Source organism: Phyllostomus discolor, chromosome 5 (genome assembly GCF_004126475.2).
Source record: "Phyllostomus discolor isolate MPI-MPIP mPhyDis1 chromosome 5, mPhyDis1.pri.v3, whole genome shotgun sequence".
NCBI classification, from domain to species: domain Eukaryota; kingdom Metazoa; phylum Chordata; class Mammalia; order Chiroptera; family Phyllostomidae; genus Phyllostomus; species Phyllostomus discolor.
The window spans coordinates 89,139,972-89,152,107 of record NC_040907.2 but is presented as its reverse complement, the minus strand read 5'-3'; the positions used below and the strand labels follow the sequence as shown (position 1 = coordinate 89,152,107).

The following is a 12,136-nucleotide window of genomic DNA, read 5'->3' as shown; positions in this document are numbered from 1 at the left end:
ATAATTAAATTAGGACATCTTAGCATTTTTCTCTTTTTACCCTAAGTGTTCCCTTTTGCCTGCTGTGTATTGGTGGACCCTCTGCTTCCTGGATACCATGCCTTTCTCTCTCTTGGTTTATTCCATCATTCGGCTGGTACATACCTTCCACCAACTTTACTGAGAAAATGACATGGGAGATAAACTTTTTGAGAACTTGTATCTCTGAAAGTGTCCTTATTGAACCACACACTTAACTGATAATTTGGCTGGATATGAAATGCTAGATTGGAAATAATTTTCCCTCAGATTGTTGGAAGTATCACTCTATTGTCTTCTCTTTGCAGAGGTGCTATTGAGAGGTTCAAAGCTACTCTGGTTCTTTGTACATTTTTGTGAAAGCTTCAGTAATCAGAATGTTCTATCATTTTTAGAACATAAACTCAAGGAGGGGGGGTCAACCTAAATGCCCGCCTTACTTGGTCCCCAATGCAGGAGAGAAAGAGTGTATTATGGATCACAGAGAGTTGCTGCAGCAAAAAAGTCAGTAGTCAGTAAACATGGTGGTGATTGGAAGAAGAAGTTAGATATTTTTAAATTCAATAAATATGGTAAATTAATGAGTGAATTCCCCTTAATAGTTAGAGAAAAAAGGGCAGCTTCCTCCCTCCCTCCCTCCTTCCTTCCTTCCTTCCTTTCATCTGCCCTTCTTTCCAAAGATGGTTCCTTTATCTGGGAAGAATAACTTCCTCCACAGAGGGACAGACCTCATTCCTAGAAATGCAATAATAGCAGGCAGCCTCCTCCAGCTCCATTTCCCAGGCATCATCTGCTTCCTCCTAGACAAGAGAGAGTGGAGTGGCAAGGGACAGTACACAAAGCCAGCTCAGGTGACAGGAGAAGGGGTGTGGCCAGGCCTGACTCTAATCCCCTGTGCTCTTCACCACTTGGGGGAGGGGGTACCATTCAGTACCTTCTCTCTAGCTCCTCTCGGACAGCCCTGTCTCCCCACCCCCATGGGACTCCTATTCCACCTCATCCAATTCATCTTTCTCCATGCAAGTGAGTCTCTTGTTGGCATATCAGCTGCCCAGTTCAGTTTCAAATTTCATAGATTAATACATTTCCATTGCTCACCCTAACTCTAACCATTGTTTATCTTCCCATGTGTTCAAGGGGGGTAGAGGGAAAAGGCTGGCCCTCAAAACACCTTTTATTCTCAGCTCAGTGTATGCCACATGCTCCACTCTCCTCATCAATCCAACCTTCCAATTTAAGCCTGTGTCCTCTCCAACGAAACATGTGCCTGCACTGATTTTCAAAAATGTCATCTTGTATTATATATTTCAAAACCATCTGCATGTATGTTGGTAAATGGTTTAAATAGCTACATTAAGAATTCATAACAAATAGAGAAGACACAAAGACCGATGCCCCTTCCTTAATCTTTTCTTTGTCTCTCTTTATTTCCATAGTTGTAGTGCTGGTCAGGGATGTGACAGTGTCCTGCTTAGTTAGAATGGATTGCCCCGTTCCTTTTTCCACTCCATACCATAAACCAGCATGAGACTAACCTTCTGAGTTCTCTCATGTTATCCTCCTCCTCAATATCTGCACTGACTCTCCACTGTCAGCAGGTAAGATACACACTTCTCAGCCTGGCTTAGAGCCCTTCACAACTGTACCCCAATCCACCCGCTGAGCACAGCGTGCCCTCCTGCCTCTGACTCTGATGCATGCCCGCCCCCACTGCAGTTCTCTCCCCCTTCTCCACACATCCCTCTAGATCCACCCTAAGTCTTGCTTCTCCATGAGATTCTCCCAAGCCACCAAAGCCTATGGTTCATTTTTTTAATTCATTCTACTATCAATCCATTATACCTTCAATCTTTTCATTTTGCAAATATTTTCAAGAGCCTATTATGAGCCAGGTATTGTGCTAGATTCTGAGGAAACAAAAATAAATAAGTCATTTTTTTAAAGATGGCAGGACTGACAATCTAATAGAACAAATAATAGCTGCCACTCAGTTTACACATAGCCTATGCCAGGTGCAGTACAAATCATTCAAAACATTTTGTTATAAATTATCTTAACAATAACACTGTGAGGGAGGTATTCTAACCCTGATTTTATTGGCAATAAAACAGAGGCTCAGGGTCAGGCTTTCTGTCTATAGTCACTCAGATAACAATCAGCAGAGTCAGGAAGGAGTCTATAAAAACCTACCTGATGTCCAGACTCCTCAGTACAAAGGCTCTCTTACCACACCACCTACCTCTTTCTCTCTCCCTGTCTCCCTCTACCTTCCCGCACTCTTCCCTCCCAGCTCAAAGCATTTGGCAATTGGTCATATACTATATGTTTTCTATTTGCATCTTCTTAATTTATTTCATTTTTTCTGTGATTATGTCAAATTTACCCAACAAGATTTGTAAAAGAGACAGTGGAAGTTTGAAAAGGATGCAGTCTGTAAAACATTCTTTATACTGTCATAAATAGTGCTTGAAAGTCCATGACAAAAACTCCTCATCTCCTCAGGCATCCACATCCCACAGAAACAACTGGTTTACGAGTTTGCTGCCCCTGAGCCAAGTGTGGACAGACTGTCACCTTGCAAAGAAAGAGACATTCTTTCCTTCTGAGTCCAAAATTCTTTTATGGAAAGGAATCTTAAGTTAGGGCAGAGCTCTGACATTTATCTCTCTTCTGTGTTCAACAAGAATACAAAAGCAAGAGTGGTTCTCAGCTCACTGCGATATCATTACAACAGGTGTCAACAGGATTTGCAGGAGTGGATTCAGTGGGACAAATTTAAGTACAATTTAGCAAGTTCATTTTACCTCCCTCTAACCTCTGCATAGCCCAGATCTCAGAGAAATCTTGAGTTAACAGATTTGAGTCTAGTCAAGGCTAGAAATGTATAAACTGTCAACAGACAACAGTGTTTGCCATGGAAAAAGAGACTTGTCTTTCCACTCCCCCCGCCACTACCATCCTCACCCTGGTGCCCTCTGTTGAACTTTTATTATAAATTTTCTCTGTTTTTTATATAACACAAGGCTATATTATCTGGTTAGTGTGTCTCTGAATGGACATACAAGAAATCATTTGAAGCACAGAATATATAACTTATTGCATGACATGAAAAGGTTATTCAGTGTTTTGTTCCTGCATCTACCTAATGCTTCCTTAAAGAGGCCTGAAGGCCCTTCTGACGTGAGACTTGAAACCATAAGCAACACACAAACATAGACTGTGAGTCTCACTCTGGTAGCAGAACTGAGGAAAGGGTCAGTTTGACAGTCAATGAGTTACTACGCCCAGGAAGAAACATTGCTGTTCCTTAACTGGCCAAGAGGTTTAATTTAAAAAGTAATGATCTGGAGAGAAAACCCTAGGTAGGGAGTGTACCTGGTCTTTGACCCTGGGGAGGCGGGGGTGGGAGAGAAGCACTACAGCACACAGCTAATGTGATCTATGCAGCTATAAATGTTATCAGAATAACAGTAAATGTTACATCAAAAGCAGAAGTAAAATGGATTCTCCAAGGTTGTATGTGTCTTTTGTATGATAAATAGTGAAATCGATTCAAGGCACTGTGTGCAGATGCGATGAATTCTGGAGAGCAGGATTTGTTGAGGAGGGTCTGTATGCCAGGGAAGCATGGGGTAGAGAAGGCCAACTACTGAGAATAGAAAAAGAAAACAGGTAAGTCAAGGCAGAAAAGAACAGGGAGCTCTGTGTGTGTATGCAAGTGCATTAGTGAATAAAACAAAAATATTCAAACATATATATGGCTTGAGATTGATCCACAAATGAACAATGAGATACCTCAGCCACTAAAGAGATGTTCAGAGCACATCTTCCTTCTTTAGCAGCCAAATGATGAAACAAAAAGACTGACGCCATCCATGACTTTCTATCCAGCTGGTCCACATCACGAGGCACAAAAGAAAACACAAAATACATAGCATTCTTCAGAATTATGATTGCTGAAGTAAAAATATTAACAAAGAAACAGCTTTCTGTTCATTGGAACAGATTTAAACTGGTCAACTATGAAAATGGAAATGTTTAAAACCAGACAATAATAATATGTATGGTGTTAGAATTAGGGTAGTGGTTACCTTTGGTGGGGACTCACTGGAAGGGACCAATGAGGAGGCTGTCTGGTGTGACAGTAATGTTCTGTTTCTTGTTCTGGGGACAGGCTACATACAAGTGGGTGAAAATTCATCCAACTGTACTCTTACAAGTACATACATTGTGTATATTTATGTATGTATATTATGCTTCAACAGAAAGTTTACTAAAAATGCCTATATAGAAACTGCAAAGCTATTTCACTGGCAATTAAATCTATATAAAAGAATAAGCAATTCCTTGATATTTATACAACTATATGTATTTTCCTTTAAAAAAGTGGTTGATGGATACAATACCAACAATTAAGAAAATACTAACGTTAGGAGAAAGAGTGCTTATTCATGAGTCAAGTTTTGAGCTTCCCCAGGAGATGAGAAACTAGTCCCATATAATTAAAGGAAATATGGGGATGCATTTACTACAGAGCCCAAACCGAATGGCCAGATAAAAGTCTAGACCTCTTCAGGTCATTCGGTCATCCAGCCTGTACTTTTCTAATTGTCTTCTTCTCTGGTATCATTAAAGCCCTTACTAATAACCTGCTAGTAAACAATGGATACAGATTAGTGGCCATTAATCAAGGTCATGGGTCACCTAATAGGAAAGTTTATATTTGTCTTATTTCATACTTGATTGATCATCAGGGATGACCAGGTCTGTTATTACAGCTGCATCACAACCACACCCTCATGCAGATGTAAATGCTCCTCTCACTCTCCACCTTGAACTTACCAATGGAAAAGACAAACACAACCCAGGAATGCAGGGGTCCCCTATTTGAACCTCCTGGACCCCCATATTTGACAGCTGTCAGGGCCCCAGCTCCCTGACTTGAGAGGCAGGTCTCTGAGGGCTACCAGCTTCTAAAGCCCCCACTGTCGGCGTCCACCCCATTAGCTTGTTTCCAATCTCCAGAATTAGCAGAAGTGATTCCTATTCATGGGGAAAAAAACCAATAAGGACCTTTATCAATTTTACTCAGAGGTAAATATCTTCACAGCATTATATGATGAAATGGTGGGATTTTCAAATCGAGTCTATCAGCATTTCACAAAGGTGCACTCCTGCTTCAGCAGGAACAGTTCCTCTTTTTTTTTTCTATGAAATGTCAGATTCTGTGCACGATTTCATGAAGAAAAAGGAGCTCTAGTGCTTTTACAAAGCTTGGAAATAGAAGTCAGTGGCTCAGGGATGGCCAGTGAAGCAATGCCCAGCCAGCTCAGCTCAGCAAAGGCTCTGCCCACAGTGCCCACAGACACCCAAGTGCTCCCCACGCAGCGTCTGCCAAGATGCCCAGGAGAGAGAGGGTAGTTCAGCTCAAGAGGCAGTAAGGGAAGAGAGAGCTCGGGGAGAGACTGGCCAGACATCATCATCCGAACTGTTCCTGCAAACATTGAAATTGGTATCTTAAAAAAAAATTATCAAGCAAAAAAAGTGCAGACAAATGGGGCAAGGAGAACAAAAGGGAAAGAGCCAAAATGACCAGCCAAGAAATTGAAGACTCGCCTGCAGAAGAGAAGCTGTGGGCAGCAAAAGACCAGCCTCCGATGAAGCAGGAAAGAAGCCAGATCTGATCTGCATCAAAACCGAGTTTCCTCGGCTGTCTCAGTATCGCCCTTTGTGAACAATCCAGAGGAATTATTTTATCAACTATTTTGTAAATGCAAGTTTTTAATAGTTCTAGAAATACATTTTAAGACGTAAGATACCCACACTATGCCTTAAAACAATTTTTGATAACTGTAAATACTTTTTTGAGAAGTGAGTTCGTGGGCTTGTTGTTTATTTTTCAGCACAACCAGAAATTAATCAGATTTAAGGGAGGTTTTGATCATAGGCTGGGGAGGAGTGAGGGGAGTGTGCTGGCAGTTCTTAAAATCAGTAACGAGAAGCATAATCAAATGGCTATTTGAAATCATAATCACGCATTTGGCTTGTTAACATATCCTATTAAATTTATTCTCCTACTGTCCTTTAGTAGAGTTATTTATGAAACCTCTCCCTGACCTTGGCTTCCCCTGACAGAATTAGGTGCTCTCTGTACTGTCTTTGTCTGCAGTAGACCTGCTTTTCCTCTCTCTGTTTTTTCTAGGGGGGGGGGGGGGGGCGGGGGTGGTCAGGGAATACATGACCCCTTTATTTAAGAAAGCCTTATTATTAAATAGACAGCTGCTTAACTTCTACATCATTATCAATAGAAATCCCAATTAATTATAAGGCACTAAAATAAAGTCTAAAACATAATTTTTAAAAAAACTCTAAAACATTTCTATTGATACATCTCTTGGTTTCTAGAATATTCTTCCATTCTGCTCTATGTTTATATGAAGCTCAACAAGTCTCAGCATTAGCTGATTCTTTTCCCAAGATCTATGATACTGATATATATGTAAGAGATATGTGAAATATATTATGTTCAGATATAATATACTGCATGTATTTAAATAAAATATATACATAGTTTTAACCTGTGACAAAGTTTCAGGTGTGAAGTGAGTAAAGCAGACAGATGTAGGAGTTGATCTTTCTGGAGTCATTTTACCATCTCTAAATAGCAACTAAAATAGACACATACACACAGCATGACACTAGTTAAATTTTCTGATAAAATTGCAACAGATATTCTAAATGCTAATATAGGCACAGAAAAGATTGCTTAGCTGATTTTAATAACATGATATAAAACCCCAACTCTTGCTACTATTGTTACACAAAATATGTAGATGAATACTGTGAAAAAATAAATAAAATTAATAAGCAAGATGTGAAAATAGGCAAATTTCCATTAAATAAACATTTTTAGAAAGAAAGTTTCATTTTCTATACCATTTGAAGAAAGTAAATTATTATTTAAATAATATTTAAGTTAATTAAACAAATTTTTAAAGTATAAAATGTTTAACTTTCATCAGCTTTAAGGTTTTTGTTGCTCCCAAATTTTACATATAATTAAATTCTCTAATCTACTAATACCCACTGAAATGATCCCACTTCTGGATTCTAAGGTCATCAGTTTCTTCTTGAAAATTTTTCATTGCTTCTTGAACATTTCTTGCATTTCTTCTTGAGAATAGCTGATGAAAACATCAGTTTAATAAGGTATTATTAAGCAGTTGTCCTCTGCAAGCATGATGATCTTCCAAGCAACTTCTAAGTTGTGGAGTTGTTTCTTTTTTATGTCTATTTCTTCCTTCAGCTTTGTGATTCTGCTTGTATTCCATGCAAATTTGTTTGTCTTTTGTTGATCTTCAAAAGTACATTGACATCTTCTGCAGCTGCCATCTTCATGATGGGCACCCTCTTGGGACTCAGCTGGACTTTTCCTAATAACTTTGTTAATGTGCTGTGAAAGAATGAAAGGTGTCTATGCTAAGTGAAATAAGCCAATCAGAGAAAAACCATATGATTTCACTCATATGTGGGATCTAAAGAATAAACTGAATAACAAAGAGAATGAGGACAGACTCATAGATGGAGAACAGAGTGACAGCTAGTGTGGGGGGTGGGGAAGTTAGAGCATGGAGGGATTGAGCAAAAAGGAAAAAGGACTCATGGACATGGGCAACAGTGTGATGATCGCTGAGGGGAGGGGTGTATAAGGGAACTAAAAGGTAATGTAAAAAAATACAATAAAGATGAAGTTAGAAAGAAAAAGAAAAGTATTGAGTATATAGGGTATATGGTATTAAATCATGAATGTATGCAATTTTAGACCCAACAGATTTCCAATGCTACAGGATAATGGTATTTGAGAGACTCTCATTTTTCCAGCTTTTGTGAAATATACTTGACATACAACATTATGAAGTTTAAGGTGTACATGGCAATTTAATACATGTATATACTGGAAAACAACTACCCTGTAGGGTTAGTTAACACCCCATCACTCACAAAATTATATTTTTTAAATTTTTCAGTTAATAGTTGACACTCAGTATTATTTTATATTAGTTTCAGGTGTATAGCATAGTGGTTACACACTTATATAATTTACAAAGTGATCCCCCCCCCCATAAATCTAGTACCCACCTGGCACTGTATGTAGTTATTAAAATATTATTGACTATATTCCCTATGCTGTACTTTACAACCCCATGACTATTCTGTAACTGCCAATTTGTACTTCTTAATCCCTGCACCGTTTTCACCAGCTCCCTAACCCCTCACATAATTACCTTTCATGTGTATGTGGTGAGAATATTTAAGATCTACTCTCTTAGCAGCTTTCAAGTATATGATAATGTATTGCTAACGAGAGTGACCATGCTGTACATTAGATCCCTAGAACTTACTTTATATCTGGAAGTTTGTCCCTTTGCCCAACCCCCTCTCCCACATCCCCTGCCCCTAGTCCCTGGCAACTACCATTCTACTCTGTTTCTCTGAGTTCAGCTTTCTTAGATTCCGTATGTCAGTGAGAGCATACAATATTTGTCTTTCTCTGCCTGACCTACTTCAGTTGGCATAATGCCCTCAAAGTCCTTTGACAGCCTTTCTAAGAACAATTTGTTTCCAAATTTTAAGCTAGGAAATCAACAGAATAACTGTTTGGAAAAGAACTATAATTACATAGCATTTTATATTTTCATTACTTGCATTAAGAACTATATGCAAATTGATCATTATGTTTATGTACTAATTACCAAATAAAAACCAGTAAAACATCAATTAAGGAAGAAAGAGATTCTGAAAATACTAGGTGCAGCAGAGATTGTAGGTAGTGAGTCAGGGGCTGCCCACCTAAAGAAGCTATGTGACTTGTCTTACATCGAATAGCAAACATTACAATGGTAAACTGAGACTTGAACCATGCCTTCAGGTCCTTTCATAGCTTCCCAGCTACTGCTGTTTCCAACACCTCAGGTGGCCTCCCAGAAGTAACCCATCATCCTACAGGCATGCACATCTTGCAAAGCCAAACAGCCAGAATGGGTTCAAATCTAGATTTTTATCCTTTAGATTGCCTATAGCAAAGATTCTTAACACTTGCTGTGTGGGAGATCATCTGAAGGAGCTTTGAAAAAGTACAGTTGTCAGATTCCCTCTTCAGAGATTCTGACTCATTTGTCCTGGGGTGGGGCCCAGGCATTTTGATTTTTAAAAAATCTCCCCAGGTGACTCCAACACACAGCCAATTAGATCAAAAATCACTTCACTATGGCACGGGTTCTCCACCCTGGGTGCACATCAGAATCACTTGGGGGGCTTTAAAAACTACCTGCCTGAGTTCCATTTTCAGAGATGCTGATTCACCTGGTCTGAGGTGCAGCCTCAGCACAAAAGTTTTCCAGGGAACTGGACCATAGCCAAGAAATGAGAACCATCTCTCATGGGCTCCCGAAACCACTCATCTAGTCACAGCCATCTCCCAGCGAAGGTTTTCAGGGCCGTGATCATAGCCATTCTTAAGATTCCAGTGCTGCCACTGTTAAATAAATGCTTGTTGGTTGAATTGCCTAATGAGAATCAATGTTAATGGATAGGTGAGGAGAAAAGGGTGAGTGTAAGAAACAATGAGTATTTAATATGAAAATATGTCCTGAAGGTAGAGTACAGAGTCAGCAAAGCAAATATTACAATAGTATGTAGGTTGTTTTACAAGCGCACCAGTAGCCTTCTTAGGCAGTGGAGGCTGCTGTCCTAAGCCTGAGATAACCTTGTCCCCCCAAATATTTTGAGAGTGGGAATAAGCAAGTTCTACCTACCATAATTAATTCCTACCACAGACAGAATCATTCTTTACTGAGTCAAATCGAAATCTCAGCATAAGCCCGAGGAGAGCAAGATGATTCTCTTCCAAAATGCTGTGCCCAGGAGGTAAACACAGATGGGTGTTATAATGTGAATTCCTGCCACAGAAGAGCTATTTTCCTGAGTGGATATGAGTAGACTAAAAAGAGAAAAGTAATTCCCCTTTAAATATTATTTAACAACAATACTAAGTTAACAAGCAGGATAACAGAGCTGTCTACACTGTGTAATCCCACAGATTTATAACAAACATGGCTAGGAGGACATTTATGAAAACATTAACAGGGCTTATCTTTGGATAGTGGGATTATGGTGGTTTTTATTTTCTTTTGTTCTATGTTTTCTAGATTTTTTAAATCATTTGCAGGTATTACTTTTTAATAAAAAAGAATACAACCCCTCTTTAAAAATTTAATTGTGCTCAAGTTTGGGGAGTGATTGTCAAAGGCACTTCTAAACCTGTTGGCACTAAGTGAGGAGGAGCAGGTTTGTCCTGCAGTTTGAAAATTCAGCAGGTCCATTTGTGCTTTCATAAGCAATTAGGGATTTTGCAATCCTGGTGGTGTGCTTGCCAGGCTCAGCAGACTTGTCAGACAGGTGACTGATGAAGATGAAGTTCCCAATAACCAGGGAGTTTCTCCATCTGTTGCCAACCCTGACAACTTAGGAATGAATTAGTTACTCTTCATACTGGATTGCCACCATTGATTGATAATATGAACTTCATGGAGATGTGACAAGAAAATGCTTAGAAAGATTCGTGATCTAACATCCCTAGATGCTGACACTTGACAAAGTTGGCCTCAGATGCAAATAATACGTGGTTTGAAAGTCAGCAGATGCAAATGTTATGAGGGTGAATCTTTTAGAGAAATTCTAGTGTTCAGTTTATGTGCTTGGTTTATCCGCTAAGCCCAGTGAATAAATGGGCCAGTAGGAGCTCCCCAATAAAACCTCATATCCAGCAGTGAGATCTTCTTACCTTCAACAAGAAGATTCTTCTCCTAAGGAACCTCCATATCTTCACCACCATCTAGATTCCTTTTTAAAAACCCCGGTGCTCAGCCTCCTTTTTCTGTCCATTTCCTCTATTTCTTCCCTGAATTTTCCAGCCTCTCCTGTTGCTCCACACAGATAGTCCTCATTCAGTACCTTTCTGAAACAAAACCCTTTCTCTTAGTATACTCTCCCAGAACACACCCTCAGTACCCCTTCAATACCTTTCAATATCCACCCGATTTCACTGCCATCAAAACCTTACAGCCAGGAAGTTTTGTTTTCTGCCTAACGTAAATGCCATCTACTATAAAATTGAATTGTAAGCAACTAGAGGGAAGAAATAGACTTATTCACCTTTGTTTCCCTTCAAAGCATATAGCTGCAGCAGGTTATTATACATTTGTTGAATAAGTGAGTGTCCACCCAAAGAACAACAGTAGCACTTTATAAGGATATCACATGTTTATTTATATGGAGCTATTCTCAAAGCATATAAGACTATGGCTCCATATGAGACCCCCAAACTGCAGACTTGCCATTTCCTGGGAATATATTAGAAATACAGCATCACTCTGGCCGAGTAGTTCAGTTAGTTAGTGTGTCATCGTAATACACCAAGGTTGTGGGTTTGATCCCCAGTCAGAGCACATGCAAGAATCAACCAATGAATGCATAAATGGAAAAACAATAAATATTTCTCTCTTTCTCTCTAAAATCAACAAATAAAAAAATTTAAATGCAATATCTTGGCCATCTGTTTCTCCCCTCTGTTCCCTCCCCCTATACCTACCTACTGAGTCAGAATTCGAGTTCTAATAAGATCCCCAAGCAATTCCTATGACTTTTAAATTTAAGAAGCATTAGTCTAGTGTACTGTCTCTCAAAATTGGCTGCACATTGGAATCCTATGGGGATTCTAAACACACAGGCATCTGGGTTCCAGCACCCAGGGTCCTAACTGAATCAGTCTGGGTGGTGCTGGGAACTAGAATTTTTAAAAGTGCCCCCTGTGTGCAGCCAGGGATGAAAACCACTGAGAGTGTCATCAGCCAGGGATGAAAACCACTGAGAGTGTCCTTGCTGGAGCTCTCCAGAACTCCTGCGGCACTCTGTGAGCCCAGTGCCTTACCTCTATAGCAACTTCTCTCCTCTTTCCTGCTCAGCCTTTCCTTAAAATGGTATTGCTTCTCATCTTCCAAAGAATACCTGGTAGCTTCATTTGTCAATAAACATTTACTGAACACACAGAATTGCATAA

At 39.5% G+C, this 12,136-nt stretch overlaps 1 pseudogene; it reads right to left on the bottom strand.

The window, feature by feature from the left end:
- Positions 1–7,026: 7,026 nt before the first annotated feature.
- LOC114496011 lies at positions 7,027–7,416 on the bottom strand (annotated as a pseudogene).
- Positions 7,417–12,136: the final 4,720 nt, after the last annotated feature.